General features: G+C 45.0%; 1 protein-coding gene across 3 annotated transcripts in view; it reads left to right on the top strand.

Moving 5' to 3' along the window:
* Window positions 1-3,489: 3,489 nt before the first annotated feature.
* LOC129817870 (jun dimerization protein 2-like) overlaps window positions 3,490-21,607 on the top strand; it is a 26,560-nt gene continuing 8,442 nt past the window's right edge. Inside the window, exon 1 of one of the 3 annotated variants that reach the window (XM_055873466.1) lies at window positions 3,490-3,554. The gene's annotated coding sequence lies outside the window, so the exon portion shown is untranslated. Of the gene's footprint in view, window positions 3,555-20,916; window positions 21,446-21,607 lie in introns of those variants that run through there. The other 2 variants (XM_055873468.1, XM_055873467.1) reach the window with 2 other exon arrangements.

Genomic DNA, 21,607 nt, shown 5'->3' on the forward strand with positions numbered 1-21,607 from the left:
ACTGTTGCGTTTCTGGGCCCCTGGATTTGAGACTGAAAACACATCAAATTAACACAAGCATCAGTATTTTGTAAAGTTGTTAATGTTGATTGTTGCTTGAATTGAATATGTGGAACTCAGGGTAGTATTAAATGAGTGATTTAAAGACTAACTGAAAAAAAATTTTTAAAGAAAAATGGAACAATTACAACCACAAATAGGTGCTAAGTTGCATTTTAAAAAATCAGTCCAGGTACTCGTGAGGGTTTGAAAGTTAAAATGTATGGGCTAAAACATTATTCAAATACACCAACGCATATCAGCTTCATCAGGTCAGACACCCTGATTCCCCTCCAAGAACACCTGTGGTTCTTGTAGAATACCTGAAGTGCTCCTGCTACTTATTTTCTTCTGAAATCATTTTTTATTGAGTAGCTGTGTAGGTTATCGTTAAGCTAACTTTATGTCATATAAACATTCTTGTGAAGACAACATTTGTAATAAGAAATAAATATTTTTTTGTAAAAATGTAACCTTAAATTAACTAGGCAAGTCAGTTAAAATCTAATTCTTATTTACAATGACGGCCTACCGGGGAACTGTGGGTTAACTGCCTTGTTCAGGGGCAGAACAACTGATTTTTGCCTTGTCAGCTCAGGGATTTGATCCAGCAACCTTTCAATTACTGGCCCAACTCTCTAACCACTAGGCTACCTGCCACCCCATTATAAAATCCATGTACACAAACAACAAGTGTGTGGTTAGAATTGGCAAAAAACACACATTTCTTTCCACAGGGCCGTGGGGTGAGACAGGGATGCAGCTTGACCCCCACCTTCTTCAACATATATATCAACAAATTGGCGAGGGCACTAGAACAGTCTGCAACACCCGGCCTGACCCTACAAGAATCTGAAGTCAAATGTCTACTGTTTGCTGATGATCTGGTTCTTCTGTCCCCAACCAAGGAGGGCCTACAGCAACACCTAGATCTTCTGCACAGATTCTGTCAGACCTGGGCCCTGACAGTAAATCTCAGTAAGACAAACACAATGGTGTTCCAAAAAATGTCCAGTTGCCAGGACCACAAATACAAATTCCATCTAGACACTGTTGGCCTAAAGCACACAAAAAAACGATACATACCTCGGCCTAAACATCAGCGCCACAGGTAACTTCCACAAAGCTGTAAACTGTTAGGATTTATGTTTATGCACTATAGCCTGCTAGCATATTGTTTGAAGATGAATATTGTTTTGTTACACACACACACACACACACAAACAATACAGATGTAGGTGTGTAGACTGACCAACATTGAGTGACAGGCCATAAAAGCTGTGGTCAAGCTGGAGAGGGGAGGGGTGCATCTCTCTAGGCCAACCAGGGAGTTAGGACACTGATCAGTACCATATTAGGAATTGTTTGAGTGAAGAGTCAAGGGGGAGACACAAGACGGAGCTAATCTACCCAGCAACCAGATGTGGACAAAGGAAAGGGGCTTGGACAAATCCGGGTGCCCCCAAAGGCGGAGTTTAGAACAGAAAGCGGAATTGGAAAAACATTCTTTCGTATGAGGGGAGAACGTTTTGTTTTAAGTTTTCTTGGTGATTTTATTTGTGTTGAAAAAAAGTCTGTGAAATGCATAGTATTGTTTCACATTGCTTTGTAGGCTACAGTTGCAGACTAGCAGCCCACTCAAGTTCACACAGACAGGCTGACATTTCCGTTTATGCATTTGAAGTTGCATGTAAACTCACTGGCATGCTCGTGGCAAATAGCTATATGTTTATGATGATGATGAGGATAAGTTATTATCATCCTCATCATCCCTCTTCGTCCTCCTTATCTCCATCATCTTCATCATTTAGAAAGTTAATAATGTATATACAGTAACAGTCAAAAGTTCAGACACACCTACTCATTCCAGGGTTTTTCTTAAATTGTACTATTTTCTACATTGTAGAATAATAGGGAAGACATCACAACAATGAAATAACACATTTGGAACCAAAACAGTGTTAAAGAAGTCTAAATATATTTTACATTTGAGATTCATCAAAGTAGCTACTCTTTGCCTTGATGACAGTTTTGCACAAACTAGGCATTTTCTCAACCAGGTAGTCACCTGGAATGCATTTCAATTAACCGGTATGCCTTGTTAAAAGTTAATTTGTGGAATTGCTTTCCTTCTTAATGTGTTTGAGCCAATCAGTTGTGTTGTGTCAAGGTAGGGCTGGTATACAGAAGATAGCCCTATTTGGACCAAGATCAAGTCCATATTATGGCAAGAACAGCTCAAATAAGCAAAGAGAAACAACAGTTCATCATTACTTTACGACATGGCCTGTCAATCCGGAAAATGTCAATAACTTTTCAAGTTTCTTCAAGTGCAGTCGCAAAAACCATCAAGCGCTATGATGAAACTGGCTCTCATGAGGACCGCCACAGGAAAGGAAATTGTTACAACCCCTATTACTAGCCTTTGAAATCCCCAAGGGGGGGAGGGCTTGGGCAAGTTGCTGCAGGGGGTGCTGAGATGTTGGCCGGGGTAGGGGTAGCCAGGTGGAGAGCATGGCCAGCCGTAGAAAAATGCTTATTGAAATTATTGATTATCGTTGATTTATGGTTGAATTATCGTCAGTCCTTCATGGTTGAATTTCTGCAAAGAAACCACTACTAAAGGACACCAATAATAAGAAGAGACTTGCTTGGGCCAAGAAACATGATCAACGTACATTAGACTGGAGGAAATCTAAATTTGAGATTTTTGGTTCCAACTGCAGTGTCTTTGAGAGACGCAGAGTAGGTGAACGAATGATCTCTGCATGTGTGGTTCCCACCGTTAAGCGTGGAGGTGTGATGGTGTGGGGGTGCATTGCTGGTGACACTGTCTGTGATTTATTTAGAATTCAAGGATCACTTAACCAGCATGGCTACCACAGCATTCTGCAGCAATACGTTGGTGCTTAGTGGGACTAGCATTTGTTCTTCAACAGGACAATGATCCAAAAACACACCTCCAGGCGGTGTAAGGGTTATTTGACCAAGAAGGAGAGTGCTGCATCAGATGACCTGGCCTCCACAATCACCCAACCTCAACCCAATTGAGATGGTTTGGGATGAGTTGGACCGCAGAGTGAAGGAAAAGCAGCCAACAAGTGCTCAGCATGTTGGAAAAGCATTCCTCATGAAGCTGGTTGAGAGAATACCAAGAATGTGCAAAGCTGTCATCAAGGCAAAGGGTGGCTACTTTGAAGATTCTAAAATATAATTTGATTTGTTTAACACTTTTTTTTTGGTTACTACATGATTCCATATGTGTTATTTCATAGTTTTGATGTCTTCACTATTGTTCTACAATGTAGAAAATAGTTTTTTTTAAATAAAGAAAAACCCTTGAATGAGTAGGTGTGTCCAAACTTGTGACTGGTACTGTATATCTGATGCATGCTTCTTCTATTTTGAAACAGGTTATATGAGTTAAAATAACTATTATTCATGTCATCTTACAGTGTCTAAAACAAACGGTACCACCACCAGCCACCAGAAGGGGATTGCAGTCCAATTTGTGAGTAAGTAGCTTATTCCATTATCATCATCTTTATGAAAATGATCCGTCTGCTCCTCGTGAGATATAACCCGTGTGTTATTGGAGTGTGTTATTACAGTGTGTTATTACAGTCTGTTATTACAGTCTGTTATTAGAGTTTACATTGCCTGGTTTCACAATGTTTTACGTGGTTGTTGGAGTGTGTTATTACAGTGTGTTATTACAGTGTGTTATTACAGTGTGTTATTGGAGTGTGTTATTACAGTGTGTTATTACAGTGTGTTATTACAGTGTGTTATTACAGTGTGTTATTAGAGTCTGTTATTACAGTCTGTTATTAGAGTTTACATTGCCTGGTTTCACAATGTTTTACGTGGTTGTTGGAGTGTGTTATTACAGTGTGTTATTACAGTGTGTTATTGGAGTGTGTTATTACAGTGTGTTATTACAGTCTGTTATTACAGTCTGTTATTAGAGTTTACATTGCCTGGTTTCACAATGTTTTACGTGGTTGTTGGAGTGTGTTATTACAGTGTGTTATTACAGTGTGTTATTACAGTGTGTTATTACAGTGTGTTATTACAGTGTGTTATTACAGTCTGTTATTAGAGTTTACATTGCCTGGTTTCACAATGTTTTACGTGGTTGTTGGAGTGTGTTATTACAGTGTGTTATTACAGTGTGTTATTACAGTGTGTTATTACAGTGTGTTATTACAGTGTGTTATTACAGTCTGTTATTAGAGTTTACATTGCCTGGTTTCACCATGTTTTACGTGGTTGTTGGAGTGTGTTATTACAGTGTGTTATTGGAGTGTGTTATTACAGTGTGTTATTACAGTGTGTTATTACAGTGTGTTATTACAGTGTGTTATTACAGTGTGTTATTACAGTGTGTTATTACAGTCTGTTATTACAGTCTGTTATTAGAGTTTACATTGCCTGGTTTCACCATGTTTTACGTGGTTGTTGGAGTGTGTTATTACAGTGTGTTATTACAGTGTGTTATTACAGTGTGTTATTACAGTGTGTTATTACAGTGTGTTATTACAGTGTGTTATTGGAGTGTGTTATTACAGTGTGTTATTACAGTCTGTTATTACAGTCTGTTATTACAGTCTGTTATTACAGTCTGTTATTACAGTCTGTTATTAGAGTTTACATTGCCTGGTTTCACAATGTTTTACGTGGTTTTTGGTATTCCATCAGTGAAAGAAACAGTGTCATGAAGATAATGTTGTCCTGGAAACAGCCTCAGTCACTGGATGTGTCTGAAATGGCACCCTATTCCCTAATATAGCACCCTATACCCTAATATAGCACCCTATACCCTTAGTCTGGTTAGGTTTACATCAACACCCCAGTCTAACAGCCCCAGACTCTTCTACCACCAATACCCTGTCCTAACAGCCCCAGACTCTTCTACCACCAATACCCTGTCCTAACAGCCCCAGACTCTTCTACCATTAATACCCTGTCCTAACAGCCCCAGACTCTTCTACCATTAATACCCCGGCCTAACAGCCCCAGACTCTTCTACCACCAATACCCCGGCCTAACAGCCCCAAACTCTTCTACCATTAATACCCTGTCCTAACAGCCCCAGACTCTTCTACCACCAATACCCCGGCCTAACAGCCCCAAACTCTTCTACCACCAATACCCTGTCCTAACAGCCCCAGACTCTTCTACCACCAATACCCTGTCCTAACAGCCCCAGACTCTTCTACCATCAATACCCTGTCCTAACAGCCCCAGACTCTTCTACTATTAATACCCCGGCCTAACAGCCCCACTCTTCTACTATTAATACCCCGGTCTAACAGCCCCACTCTTCTACTATTAATACCCCGGTCTAACAGCCCCACTCTTCTACTATTAATACCCCGGTCTAACAGCCCCACTCTTCTACTATTAATACCCCGGTCTAACAGCCCCACTCTTCTACTATTAATACCCCGGCCTAACAGCTCCAACTTAACCCCTGCTCCATTCTAACAGTATATATTAGAGTGTGTGTTTGTGTGTTCCTATGAGTGTGTGTTTGTGTGCATGCCTATGAGTGTGTGTTTGTGTGTTCCTATGAGTGTGTGTTTGTGTGTTCCTATGAGTGTGTGTTTGTGTGTTCCTATGAGTGTGTGTTTGTGTGTTCCTATGAGTGTGTGTTTGTGTGTTCCTATGAGTGTGTGTTTGTTTGTTCCTATGAGTGTGTGTTTGTTTGTTCCTATGAGTGTGTGTTTGTGTGTTCCTATGAGTGTGTGTTTGTGTGTTCCTATGAGTGTGTTGAAGGGTTTAAATGCCCCAGTGCCTGCCTGCCTGCCCGGGCACATCCGTGGGATGGTTTCTGTGTATATTGAATACTGCTGTGGATTAATGGGGAGGGTTGTCGAGCCGACAGGCTACTAGGGCCGACGGGACCCGGACTGAACATCTCTCTCTGTCTCTCTCCCTCTGGGTTTATTTTAAGTAGAAATGCCTTCCAGTGCCTTTCTCTTGGGAGAGATGGTAGCCAGGCTGCCTGCCTCGTTCCTCCCCTACATGAATCCATTATAGCTATCCACACAACAACTAGACCTAGCTAACCGCTATCCACACAACTAGACCTAGCTAACCGCTATCCACACAACTAGACCTAGCTAACCGCTATCCACACAACTAGACCTAGCTAACCGCTATCCACACAACTAGACCTAGCTAACCTCTATCCACACAACTAGACCTAGCTAACCGCTATCCACACAACTAGACCTAGCTAACCGCTATCCACACAACTAGACCTAGCTAACCGCTATCCACACAACTAGACCTAGCTAACCGCTGTCCACATAACTAGACCTAGCTAACCGCTATCCAGACAACTAGACCTAGCTAACCGCTATCCACACAACTAGACCTAGCTAACCGCTATCCACACAACTAGACCTAGCTAACCGCTATCCACACAACTAGACCTAGCTAACCGCTATCCACACAACTAGACCTAGCTAACCGCTATCCACACAACTAGACCTAGCTAACCGCTATCCACACAACTAGACCTAGCTAACCGCTATCCACACAACTAGACCTAGCTAACCGCTATCCACACAACTAGACCTAGCTAACCGCTATCCACACAACTAGACCTAGCTAACCGCTATCCACACAACTAGACCTAGCTAACCGCTATCCACACAACTAGACCTAGCTAACCGCTATCCACACAACTAGACCTAGCTAACCGCTATCCACACAACTAGACCTAGCTAACCGCTATCCACACAACTAGACCTAGCTAACCGCTATCCACACAACTAGACCTAGCTAACCGCTATCCACACAACTAGACCTAGCTAACCGCTATCCACACAACTAGACCTAGCTAACCGCTATCCACACAACTAGACCTAGCTAACCGCTATCCACACAACTAGACCTAGCTAACCGCTATCCAGACAACTAGACCTAGCTAACCGCTATCCACACAACTAGACCTAGCTAACCGCTATCCACACAACTAGACCTAGCTAACCGCTATCCACACAACTAGACCTAGCTAACCGCTATCCACACAACTAGACCTAGCTAACCGCTATCCACACAACTAGACCTAGCTAACCGCTATCCACACAACTAGACCTAGCTAACCGCTATCCACACAACTAGACCTAGCTAACCGCTATCCACACAACTAGACCTAGCTAACCGCTATCCACACAACTAGACCTAGCTAACCGCTATCCACACAACTAGACCTAGCTAACCGCTATCCACACAACTAGACCTAGCTAACCGCTATCCACACAACTAGACCTAGCTAACCGCTATCCACACAACTAGACCTAGCTAACAACTATCCACACAACTAGACCTAGCTAACTGCTATCCACACAACTAGACCTAGTTAACAGCTATTCACACAACTAGAGTAGGAGCAGATCCTTGCCTAGTGCTATGGGTGCATGGAAGTGTGTTTTCTTAGTCTCTAAGTCAATCCACATGGCACGTATAAACATCGGACAGAGGCTGAGACGTTCTAACCTAGATGGACAGTATGGAAGTGAACACCCAGAAGTGAAAGGGTGTAACCTAAATTTTTTTAAATAAAATGTATGTAGTCACTGGAACAACATATTTTATAGAAAAAGACAGAAAAGACATCGAGAGGTCATGAAACGCCCTGACACAGAAGCAACAGTTATAGAATTATATCACTTCCAGATGTCACAATTCTTTTGTGAAGCGAAACTAATTATATCTCCTCTCCAACAGCGATTTATATATATATATACACATGCTGCTATTGTGTTGTGACATTGCCTGATGTGTGACTATGGCTGTGTCCCAATTGGACCCCTATTCCCTACATATTGCACTACAGGTCACATAGGGCCCTGGTTAAGACACATCCTGGTGAAGTAAAGTTTCAATAGGGCCCCTGGTTAAGACACATCCTGGTGAAGTGAAGTTCCCATAGGCCCCTGGTTAAGACACGTCCTGGTGAAGTAAAGTTCCCATCGGGCCCTGGTTAAGACACGTCCTGGTGAAGTAAAGTTCCCATAGAGCCCCTGGTTAAGACACGTCCTGGTGAAGTAAAGTTCCCATCGGGCCCTGGTTAAGACACGTCCTGGTGAAGTAAAGTTCCCATCGGGCCCCTGGTTAAGACACGTCCTGGTGAAGTAAAGTTCCCATAGGCCCCTGGTTAAGACACGTCCTGGTGAAGTAAAGTCCCCATAGGGCCCTGGTAATGAATTGAAAAAAGTCCACATAGGGCCCTGGTTAAGAAACGCCCTGGTGAAGTAAAGTTCCCATAGGCCCCTGGTTAAGACACGTCCTGGTGAAGTAAAGTTCCCACCGGGCCCTGGTTAAGACACGTCCTGGTGAAGTAAAGTTCCCACCGGGCCCTGGTTAAGACACGTCCTGGTGAAGTAAAGTTCCCATAGGGACCTGATTAAGACACGTCCTGGTGAAGTAAAGTTCCCATAGGGACCTGATTAAGACACGTCCTGGTGAAGTAAAGTTCCCATAGGGCCCTGGTTAAGACACGTCCTGGTGAAGTAAAGTTCCCATCAGGCCCTGGTTAAGACACGTCCTGGTGAAGTAAAGTTCCCATCGGGCCCTGGTTAAGACACGTCCTGGTGAAGTAAAGTACCCATCGGGCCCTGGTTAAGACACGTCCTGGTGAAGTAAAGTTCCCATAGGGACCTGATTAAGACACGTCCTGGTGAAGTAAAGTTCCCATAGGGCCCTGGTTAAGACACGTCCTGGTGATGTAAAGTTCCCATAGGGCCCTGGTTAAGACACGTCCTGGTGAAGTAAAGTTCCCACCGGGCCCTGGTTAAGACACGTCCTGGTGAAGTAAAGTTCCCATCGGGCCCTGGTTAACGTCCTGGTGAAGTAAAGTTCCCATAGAGCCCTGGTTAAGACACGTCCTGGTGAAGTAAAGTTCCCATAGGGCCCTGGTTAAGACACGTCCTGGTGATGTAAAGTTCCCATAGGGCCCTGGTTAAGACACGTCCTGGTGAAGTAAAGTTCCCATCGGGCCCTGGTTAAGAGTAGTTCACTATGTGAGAACAGGGTGCCATTTTGGACTTAGACATTGATTTATGTTTGCTGCAACTGACCACACCACTCTGGTTAGAGAGAGAGAGAGAGAGAGAGAGAGCGAGAGAGTGTGTGTGTGTGTGTGTGTGTGTGTGTGTGTGTGTGTGTGTGTGTGTGTGTGTGTGTGTGTGTGTGTGTGTGTGTGTGTGTGTGTGTGTGTGTGTGTGTGTGTGTGTGTGTGTGTGATGTGGGGAGGACACATATGAGGAAATAATAAGTATATAACATAATGGAATCCTCCTTGGCCATCATCTACTGACAGGAGAGAGGAGAGGCTGTTGGCCAGTGTTATATCATCTACTGATGGGAGAGAGGAGAGGAGAGGAGAGGAGAGGAGAGGAGAGAGGAGAGAGGAGAGGAGAGGAGAGGAAAGGAGAGGAGGGGAGAGGAGAGAGGAGAGAGGAGAGGGGAGAGAGGAGAGGAGAGGAGAGGAGAGGAGAGAGGAGAGAGGAGAGGAGAGGAGAGGAAAGGAGAGGAGGGGAGAGGAGAGAGGAGAGAGGAGAGGGGAGAGGGGAGAGAGGAGAGGCTGTTGGCCAGTGTTATATCATCTACTGATGGGAGAGAGGAGAGGAGAGGAAAGGAGGGGAGAGGAAAGGAAAGGAGAGGAGGGGAGAGGAGAGAGGAGAGAGGAGAGAGGAGAGGGGAGAGAGGAGAGAGGAGAGGCTGTTGGCCAGTGTTACATCATCTACTGACGGGAGAAGAGAGGGGAGGACAGGAGGGGAGGGGAGAGGAAAGGAAAGGAGAGGAGGGGAGAGGAGAGGGGAGAGGAGAGGCTGTTGGCCAATGTGTTAATTTCTAGCATCGCTGGAAAAGCCAAGGTTGTAGGCGTACAGGGAACTCCATTAATTCTTGTATTGCAGCGGCTGAGTTCTGGTTATTCCTTACTTGAATGCATCTCCTCCGTGGTTATTAACCCACTCATGACCGAATGTTTGTGGCAGTAGGTCAGCTGGTCTAGATGCTTCTGACCTCCTCGATTTAGTCAGGATTTGACTGAAACGTGAATTGCAATGATCCTCGGGGTGCGTTCCAAACGGTATACTATTCCCAGTAGTGCACTATATAGGAGATAGAGCGCCATTTAGGGTACACCCTGGATGATGATGATGCTGGATGATCATCCTGGATGATGACCCTGGATGATGATGATGGATGATGATGATGATGATCGATGGTCATCCTGTATGATGATGATGATGATGGATGATGATGATGGATGATGATGATGGATGATCATCCTGTATGATGATGATGATGATGATGATCGATGGTCATCCTGGATGATGATGATGGATGATGATGATGGATGATCATCCTGGATGATGATGATGATGATGGATGATCACCCTGGATGATGATGATGGATGATCACCCTGTATGATGATGATGATCGATGGTCATCCTGGATGATGATGATGGATGATCACCCTGGATGATGATGGATGATCACCCTGGACGATGATGGATGATCACCCTGGATGATGATGATGGATGATGATGATGGATGATCATCCTGGATGATGATGATGGATGATCATCCTGGATGATGATGATGGATGATCATCCTGGATGATGATGATGGATGATCACCCTGGATGATGATGATGGATGATGATGGATGATCACCCTGGACGATGATGATGATGATGATGGATGATCACCCTGGATGATGATGATGACGATGATGGATGATCACCCTGGATGATGATGATGATGATGATGGATGATCACCCTGGACGATGATGATGGATGATGATGGATGATCATCCTGGATGATGATGATGGATGATCACCCTGGATGATGATGATGGATGATCATCCTGGATGATGATGGATGATCACCCTGGATGAAGAAGTTCCTATCTTGGATATTAACCCATCCTGAAGTCTCTTACATGATGTCATCGTGATCTGTTCCAGACATTTCCACTAATATGAATAATACCAATCCCTTCTGCCGCCCTACCATAGAGACAGGCTAACATTTGGCTAATGATAGTTAATGATAGCTAAGGATAGTTAATGATAGCCAAAGATAGCTAATGATAGTTAATGATAGTTAATGATATCTAATGATATCTAATGATAGCTAATGATATCTAATGATATCTAAGGATAGTTAATGATAGTTAATGATATCTAATGATAGCTAATGCTATCTAATGATAGCTAATGATATCTAATGATAGTTAATGATATATAATGATAGTTTAATGATATCTAATGATAGTTAATGATATCTAATGATAGCTAATGATAGTTAATGATATATAATGATAGTTAATGATATCTAATGATATCTAATGATATCTAATGATAGCTAATGATATCTAATGATAGCTAATGATATCTAATGATAGTTAATGATATCTAATGATATCTAATGATATTTAATGATAGCTAATGATATCTAACGATAGCTAATGATATCTAATGATATTTAATGATATTTAATGATAGCTAATGATATCTAATGATAGCTAATGATATCTAATGATAGTTAATGATAGCCAATGATATCTAATGATAGCTAATGATATCTAATGATAGCTAATGATAGCTTATGATAGCTAGCTAACGACTGTCATAGCCTCAGACTCATTGACCATGTTGTCGGGCGTTCTTTCCTCTCTTCGTTGATATACGGTAGCCTGGTCGCGGAACGGTTTGCGCTGTCTTGACAACTCATACATGGCAATACAAACAGGTCTGGGACCAGGCTTAAATTTGGTAATGAATATTATGGAAATGTTTAGTCATAGTGAACAGGGTTTTGAGAGTGGCTTGTTTCTCAACGCCGGGCCTGCCAGAGCGAGGGTGCATGCTGTGGTCACATCACGCCTGATGAGGCCGTTAGAAGAAGGAGAAATGAAAGCTGTGGGCTGAGATACTGTTTTCTCTTCTCACACGTTTCTACGAGTTGAATGACTCGTGATGAATCACAACAGAGCAGATAAGAGCACAGCACTATAAGCACTGTCCCTCACTACACTACACCCTCTTACACTACACTACACTGGACTACACTACACTACACTGGACTACACCCTCTTACACTACACTACACTACACTACACTACACTACACTACACTACACTACACTACACTACAAACACTGTCCCACACTACACTACACTACACTACACTACACTGGACTACACCCTCTTACACTACACTACACTACACTACACTACACTACACTACACTACACTACACTGTCCCTCACTACACCCTCTTACACTACACTACACTACACTACACTACACTACACTACACTACACTACACTACACTGTCCTACACATGCTGGATAGGGTTTCACCATGAGGCCAATGGTGACTTTAAAACAGTTTGATTTTTTTGGTTGTGATAGGAGAAAACTGAGGATGGATCAACAACATTGTAGTTACTCCACAATACTAACCAAAATGACAGAGTGAAAAGAAGGAAGCTTGTACAAAATAAGCACAAGTATAACCCTAAAGGAAATCCTGGATCAGTCTGCTTTCCACCAGACACTGGGAGACACATTCACCTTTCAGCGGGACGATAACCTAAAACACAAGGCCAAATCTACACTGGAGATGATTACCAAGATGACATTGAATGTTCCTGAGTGGCCTAGTTACAGTTTTGACTTGAACATCTATGACAAGACCTGCAAATGGTTGTCTAGAAATGATCAACAACCAATTAGACAGAGCTTGAAAAATTCTGAAAAGAACAAATGAGGTAAATGTTGGCCAATCCAGGTGTGGAAATCTCTTAGAGACTTAACTCAGAAAAGACTCACAGCTGTAATCGCTGCCAAAGGTGCTTCTACAAAGTATTGAGGGGTGTGAATACTTATGTATATGAGATATTTCTGTATTTAATTTTCAATACATTTGCTAAAATTTCTATATTAAAAAAAAATAACATTGTGTGTAGATGGGTGAGAAAATAAATAAATTTGTATCAATTTTTGAATTCAGACTGTAACACAACAAAATGTGTAATAAGTCAAGGGGTATGAATACTTTCTGATGTCACTGTATATGGGTTATTAGCGTAGGCCTACCTATGTTGGCACATATCGTATAGAAATATACAGTTGAACATCACACACAGTGTATAAATCTATTACAATTGGAGCAAGTCAACAGTGTTGGATGAATTGCCAATTTATGACATTTAATTTTCCTGTCAAATCACTAATTGGCAACCCATCCCTTGTGGGATTAATTGACACATAAACAAACATTACAATAATTCACCGTGGTAACTAAACGATCGCGGAAGTCTGCTGAGGGGTTGCAGGGTTCTGTTTCAGCCCAGCACGAACACACCCGATTCAACATCAAACCCACTGAGCTGATAACCCAGTAGATCAGGGATCACAGCCGCTGGTATGAAGTTGTGTTTTTTTTCGTTCATCTGAAACGATGCTTTAGTGGTAATAATCTATTCTGTTAATACTCAATGATCTATTTAACCAATAAGGTCAGAAGGGGGTGTTGGTATATGGCCAATATACCACGGCTAAGGGCTGTTAGGCACGATGCAACGTGGCGTACATCCCTTAATAACTGTGGTATATTGGTCATATACCACCACCCCCCAAGGTGCCTTATTGCTGTTATAAACCGGTTACCAAGGTAATAAGAGCAGTAAACAAGTAGTTTGCGTCATACCCACAAATATATATATATATACACACTATTCAAGACTCGAACGACCCGATTTTATATTGTTGTTTACACTAATGTAACGGATGTGAAATGGCTAGCTAGTTAGCGGGTACGCGCTAGTAGCGTTTCAATCAGTTACGTCACTTGCTCTGAAACCTAGATGTAGTGTTTGCTCTGCAAGGGCCGCGGCTTTTGTGGAGCGATGGGTAACGATGCTTCGTGGGTGTCAGTTGTTGATGTGTGCAGAGGGTCCCTGGTTCGCGCCCGGTTCGGGGCGAGGGGACGGTTTAAAGTTATACTGTTACACTAAGATGTCTAATCTTGACATACACGTTATCATATTTGTACTTTTTGTAGTGAAGTGTTTAAACTTGTTTTGATGGTTAAACTATTATTCAAGATGAACTAGTGCCAATGTTGATTGATCACAGTGGTTCTGTCTGTATTTAGCTATCTGCCTGCTACTCAGCTATCTGCCTGCTACTCAGCTATCTGCCTGCTACTCAGCTATCTGCCTGCTACTCAGCTATCTGCCTGCTACTCAGCTATCTGCCTGCTACTCAGCTATCTGCCTGCTACTCAGCTATCTATCTATCTAACCAGTTAGCCAGCAGCATACCACCCTGCATACCACTGCTGGCTTGCTTCTGAAGCTAAGCAGGGTTGGTCCTGGTCAGTCCCTGGATGGGAGACCAGATGCTGCTGGAAGTGGTGTTGGAGGGCCAGTAGGAGGCACTCTTTCCTCTGGTCTAAAAAATATCCCAATGCCCCAGGGCAGTGATTGGGGACACTGCCCTATGTAGGGTGCCGTCTTTCGGATGGGACGTTAAACGGGTGTCCTGACTCTCTGAGGTCATTAAAGATCCCATGGCACTTATCGTAAGAGTAGGGGTGTTAACCCCGGTGTCCTGGCTAAATTCCCAATCTGGCCCTCAAACCATCATGGTCACCTAATAATCCCCAGTTTACAATTGGCTCATTCATCCCCCTCCTCTCCCCTGTAACTATTCCCCAGGTCGTTGCTGCAAATGAGAACGTGTTCTCAGTCAACTTACCTGGTAAAATAACGGTAAAATAAAAAAGAAATAAAATAAATAACTAGGCAAGTCAGTTAAGAACAAAATCTTATTTTCAACAATGGCCTACCGGGGAAAAGTGGGGTTAACTGCCTTGTTCAGGGGGCAGAACGACAGATTTGTACCTTATCAGCTCGGGGATTCGATCCAGAAACCTTTTGGTTACTGGCCCAACGCGCTGACCACTAGGCTACACGCCACCCTAAAAGACAGATAGTGTTTCTGTTTTGTATTCTCAAAACAACATTTTTTTTATTTTTTTTTGTCTCGTCGTAAGATCTGAAATCTATTGTATTTGATTGACACTCTGTCCTCAGTACATCAGCGATCTGAACCCATTCTGTAGCTTATCATGTAGCATCACCAATGCCGTATGATGGTATACAGTATGGCGGTATTACTGGCCTTAATAGTCATCTGTCATCTGAAGCAAAGAATAGCTAAACTTACACATTGTTTACATGTTGAGCTACGTGTTGTCAATTTAAAATGATGATGTGTACGAGGCAAACCATATTCCAGATTTTGTACATTCCTTTTTAAGTTCTGACATATTAAAATGGTTAAGTACAAATACAAACCCCTTGTAATTTAGGTACAGTATGCAAATAAGAAGATGACAATTAGGCTACAGGAGATGAGCATTACAGTTAACATATATTATGAGGTAAATAATGTTATTTTATTCATTTTAGGAATGTTGCTTGGAACAAGGTTGCAGTTGTTCCCATAGTAGATCGTAGACCCGGGATACTCAACTCTGACCCTACCAGGTCAGGAGACAGCTGGTTCTTTGTTCTACCTGATCATTAATTACACCCACCTGGTGTCCCAGGTCTAAATCAGTCCCTGATTAGAGGGGAATCACCCACCTGGTGTCCCAGGTCTAAATCAGTCCCTGATTAGAGGGGAATCACCCACCTGGTGTCCCAGGTCTAAATCAGTCCCTGATTAGAGGGGAATCGCCCACCTGGTGTCCCAGGTCTAAATCAGTCCCTGATTAGAGGGGAATCACCCACCTGGTGTCCCAGGTCTAAATCAGTCCCTGTTTAGAGGGGAATCACCCACCTGGTGTCCCAGGTCTAAATCAGTCCCTGATTAGAGGGGAATCACCCACCTGGTGTCCCAGGTCTAAATCAGTCCCTGATTAGAGGGGAATCACCCACCTGGTGTCCCAGGTCTAAATCAGTCCCTGATTAGAGGGGAATCACCCACCTGGTGTCCCAGGTCTAAATCAGTCCCTGATTAGAGGAGAATCACCCACCTGGTGTCCCAGGTCTAAATCAGTCCCTGATTAGAGGGGAATCACCCACCTGGTGTCCCAGGTCTAAATCAGTCCCTGATTAGAGGGGAATCACCCACCTGGTGTCCCAGGTCTAAATCAGTCCCTGATTAGAGGGGAATCACCCACCTGGTGTCCCAGGTCTAAATCAGTCCCTGATTAGAGGGGAATCACCCACCTGGTGTCCCAGGTCTAAATCAGTCCCTGATTAGAGGGGAATCACCCACCTGGTGTCCCTGGTCTAAATCAGTCCCTGATTAGAGGGGAATCACCCACCTGGTGTCCCAGGTCTAAATCAGTCCCTGATTAGAGGGGAATCACCCGCCTGGTGTCCCAGGTTTAAATAAGTCCCTGATTAGAGGGGAATCACGCGCCTTGTGTCCCAGGTCTAAATCAGTCCCTGATTAGAGGGGAATCACGCGCCTTGTGTCCCAGGTTTAAATAAGTCCCTGATTAGAGGGGAATCACCCGCCTGGTGTCCCAGGTCTAAATCAGTCCCTGATTAGAGGGGAATCACCCGCCTGGTGTCCCAGGTTTAAATAAGTCCCTGATTAGAGGGGAATCACCCGCCTGGTGTCCCAGGTCTAAATCAGTCCCTGATTAGAGGGGAATCACCCGCCTGGTGTCCCAGGTTTAAATAAGTCCCTGATTAGAGGGGAATCACCCGCCTGGTGTCCCAGGTCTAAATCAGTCCCTGATTAGAGGGGAATCACCCACCTGGTGTCCCAGGTCTAAATCAGTCCCTGATTAGAGGGGAATCACCCACCTGGTGTCCCAGGTCTAAATCAGTCCCTGATTAGAGGGGAATCACCCACCTGGTGTCCCAGGTCTAAATCAGTCCCTGATTAGAGGGGAATCACCCACCTGGTGTCCCAGGTCTAAATCAGTCCCTGATTAGAGGGGAATCACCCACCTGGTGTCCCAGGTCTAAATCAGTCCCTGATTAGAGGGGAATCACCCACCTGGTGTCCCAGGTCTAAATCAGTCCCTGATTAGAGGGGAATCACGCACCTGGTGTCCCAGGTCTAAATCAGTCCCTGATTAGAGGGGAATCACGCACCTGGTGTCCCTGGTCTAAATCAGTCCCTGATTAGAGGGGAATCACCCACCTGGTGTCCCAGGTCTAAATCAGTCCCTGATTAGAGGGGAATCACGCACCTGGTGTCCCAGGTCTAAATCAGTCCCTGATTAGAGGGGAATCACGCACCTGGTGTCCCAGGTCTAAATCAGTCCCTGATTAGAGGGGAATCACCCACCTGGTGTCCCAGGTCTAAATCAGTCCCTGATTAGAGGGGAATCACCCACCTGGTGTCCCAGGTCTAAATCAGTCCCTGATTAGAGGGGAATCACCCACCTGGTGTCCCAGGTCTAAATCAGACCCTGATTAGAGGGGAATCACCCACCTGGTGTCCCAGGTCTAAATCAGACCCTGATTAGAGGGGAATCACCCACCTGGTGTCCCAGGTCTAAATCAGACCCTGATTAGAGGGGAATCACCCACCTGGTGTCCCAGGTCTAAATCAGTCCCTGATTAGAGGGGAATCACCCACCTGGTGTCCCAGGTCTAAATCAGTCCCTGATTATAGGAGAAAAATACAAATAAAAAAAGCAGTGGAACTGACTTTGAGGTCCATAGTTGAGTTTGAGGGAGACAGTTTGAGGGTAGCTCTATGTAGGCCTACCACTAAGTTTGAGGCAGAGCAACCATGCACTATGTTGGCCTACCCCTGACCCTGTATAAGCTAGATACTGGGCTCACAGCTAACCTTTTTTAAGATCAATAATATGCCGTTTTTATTAAGATTTTGTTGGCTTTATAATTGTGAGAAATTGAACTAGCTAGTAGCTAGTTATACCTGATTAGCTCACTTTTCTCAAAAAAACCGAACCTCATTGTGGCTAGCTACTTCTTGGCCCTCACGCTATCCCTTAGTACACTGTAGCTCCTACGACTCTCATCTGGTGAGCACCCCTGGAGCTCTTCCCAAGCAAAGGAATCTTATTGGTTTGACGTGTTGCGAGGTTGTCACTGAGTTCCCGCCCCTTTCTTTAGTTGATTTCTGCCATGGAACTTTCCACTTTTAGGGAAGCCTGGTTCGCCACGAGGCTAATCAACTGAGGTACAGACTGACCAGGTGAATCCAGGTGAAAGCTATGATCCCTTATTGATGTCACTTGTTAAATCCACTTCAATCAGTGTAGATGAAGGGGGAGGAGACGGGTTAAATAGTGTTTTTTTTTTTTAATGCCTTGAGACAATATTGAGAAATGGATTGAGTATGTGTGTCATTCAGAGGGTGAATGGGCAAGACTAAATATTGAAATGTCTTTGAACGGGGTATGGGAGTAGGTGCCTGGCAAATTGGTTTGAGTGTGTCAAGAACTGCAACGCTGCTGGGTTTTTCAACAGTTTCGCGTGTGTATCCAGAAAGGCCCACCACCCAAAGGACATCCAGCCTATTTCACACAATGGTGGGAAGCATTTGGAGTCACCATGGGCCAGCATCCCTGTGGAACGCTTTTCACACCTTTTAGGGTTCATGCCCTGACGACTGGTACATGTGCCTGAGTGCACACACACTTATGTACACACGCAGGCAGACAGGCAGACAGGCATGCAGACAGACAGGCACACAGGCAAGCAGACAGGCACACAGACAGGCACGCTCACGCACACACACACACACCCCTACACCTACACAACCACGTGTCATATTTGATTGATCTTGGGCGTGTGCTTGCAGGACAGGACCTGCCTTGAGTGCAGTTCTATTTCCTAACTAATACATGCCATTTCCTCTCCCACCCAGACTGTGCTGCGTGTTTGGCTTCTGCTGAGGCCCCTTCCACTAGGCAGTGCTCTGTTCTACCCTGCTCTGCTCTGTTCTGCTCTGTTCTGCTCTGCTCTACCCTGCTCTGCTCTGCTCTGCTCTGTTCTACCCTGCTCTACCCTGTTCTACCCTGTCTACCCTGCTCTGCTCTGTTCTACCCTGCTCTGCTCTGCTCTACCCTGTTCTACCCTGTCTACCCTGCTCTGCTCTGTTCTACCCTGTTCTGCTCTGTTCTACCCTGCTCTGCTCTGCTCTGCTCTGTTCTACCCTGCTCTACCCTGTTCTGCTCTGTTCTACCCTGTTCTACCCTGTCTACCCTGCTCTACCCTGTTCTGCTCTGTTCTACCCTGTTCTACCCTGTCTACCCTGCTCTGCTCTGCTCTACCCTGTTCTGCTCTGCTCTGCTCTACCCTGTTCTGCTCTGCTCTGCTCTGCTCTGCTCTGCTCTACCCTGTTCTGCTCTGCTCTGCTCTGCTCTACCCTGCTCTTTGTCTGTCTGGTCTGGGTACAGTTTGTCTGCTGTGTGTGTGCGTCAGTGTGCACGGACGTGTGTGTGCGTCAGTGTGCACGGACGTGTGTGTGCGTGAGTGCGTCAGTGGGTATGTGTGCACTAGCGTGTGTGCGTGTGCCAGCTGGCTGTTCTGCTTGACTGCAAGAACACAGAGAGGGCGTTGCATCATCAAACACTGAAAACTGATCCTGGGTAGCAGGCTGAGAAAGACGAAAGAGGAGGAAATATGGTAATCTGTCAGACTACAGTGGACCAGCTGGTCTAGCTAGCTGTATGTCTGGGGGTGGTAGTCTGTCTGACTACAGTGGACCAGCTGGTCTAGGTAGCTGTATGTCTGGGGGTGGTAGTCTGTCAGACTACAGTAGGCCAGCTGGTCTAGGTAGCTGTATGTCTGGGGGGTGGTAGTCTGTCAGACTACAGTAGGCCAGCTGGTCTAGGTAGCTGTATGTCTGGGGGTGGTAGTCTATCAGACTACAGTAGGCCAGCTGGTCTAGGTAGCTGTATTTCTGGGGGTGGTAGTCTGTCAGATTACTCTTTCTCTCTCTCTGTCTCTCTTTCTGGCTTTTTTTTTATTTAGCTAAGAAAGGAACCACAGTCTTCCAGTATAGTCAGTCAGGGACAGGGCCTGAGTCCAAAATGGCACCCTATTCCCTACCTAGTGCACTACTTTAGACCAGGGCCCATAACCACCCTATTCCCTATCTAGCGCACTACTTTAGACCAGGGCCCATAATCACCCTATTCCCTATCTAGCGCACTACTTTAGACCAGGGCCCATAATCACCCTATTCCCTATCTAGCGCACTACTTTAGACCAGGGCCCATAATCACCCTATTCCCTACCTAGTGCACTACTTTAGACCAGGGCCCATAACCACCCTATTCCCTACCTAGTGCACTACTTTAGACCAGGACCCATAACCACCCTATTCCCTACATAGTGCACTACTTTAGACCAGGACCCATAACCACCCTATTCCCTACCTAGTGCACTACTTTAGACCAGGACCCATAACCACCCCATTCCCTACCTAGTGCACTACTTTAGACCATGACCCATAACCACCCTATTCCCTACCTAGTGCACTACTTCTGACCAGGGCTCTATGGTCCCTACTTCTGACCAGGGCTCTATGGTCCCTACTTCTCACCAGGGCACTATGGTCCCTACTTCTGACCAGGGCCCTATGGTCCCTACTTCTGACCAGGGCCCTATGGTCACTACTTCTGACTAGGGCTCTATGGTCCCTACTTCTGACCAGGGCTCTATGGTCCCTACTTCTGACCAGGGCCCTATGGTCCCTACTTCTGACCAGGGCCCTATGGTCACTACTTCTGACCAGGGCTCTATGGTCCCTACTTCTGACCAGGGCCCTATGGTCACTACTTCTGACCAGGGCCCTATGGTCCCTACTTCTGACCAGGGCCCTATGGTCCCTACTTCTGACCAGGGCCCTATGGTCACTACTTCTGACCAGGGCCCTATGGTCACTACTTCTGACCAGGGCTCTATGGTCCCTACTTCTGACCAGGGCTCTATGGTCCCTACTTCTGACCAGGGCACTATGGTCCCTACTTCTGACTAGGGCTCTATAGTACCTACTTCTGACAAAGGCCCTATAGGGTGCCTTTTGGGACGCAGCCAGGGAGTCAGCTCCACAGTCAGCTGTCCTGTCCTGCTCACCTCACAATACACGTCTTTGTTGGGTTAGGCTGAGATGAGGGCTTTGTACAGAGAGGCCATAACCTGTTGATTCACTGCTTGATACTGAAAATACTGGTGTGTGTTGGAGACGAGGTGCATGTGAATTAGCATCGCCCGCTGTATGGGAAGTAAATACAGTAGGGCTCAGATGCACTGTTCCATGAGCAACATTTATTTTCTATTTGGCCGTCAGGAGTCTCGGTTCTAACATGTCATTAGAGAAATGTCTTCACTGTGCGTCCACTTTCCTTCGGGCTGGTTTGTACACTTTATTTCTCTCTCACAGAGGACTGTGGTTGCATGCTTCTCTGAGACACTTGGTCTCTCTCTCTGTCTCTCTCATTCTGTCTCTCTCATTCTGTCTCTCTCATTCTGTCTCTCTCTCTCTCTCTCTCTCTCTCTGTCTCTCATTCTGTCTCT

The sequence above is a fragment of the Salvelinus fontinalis genome, chromosome 20 (genome assembly GCF_029448725.1).
Source record: "Salvelinus fontinalis isolate EN_2023a chromosome 20, ASM2944872v1, whole genome shotgun sequence".
NCBI classification, from domain to species: domain Eukaryota; kingdom Metazoa; phylum Chordata; class Actinopteri; order Salmoniformes; family Salmonidae; genus Salvelinus; species Salvelinus fontinalis.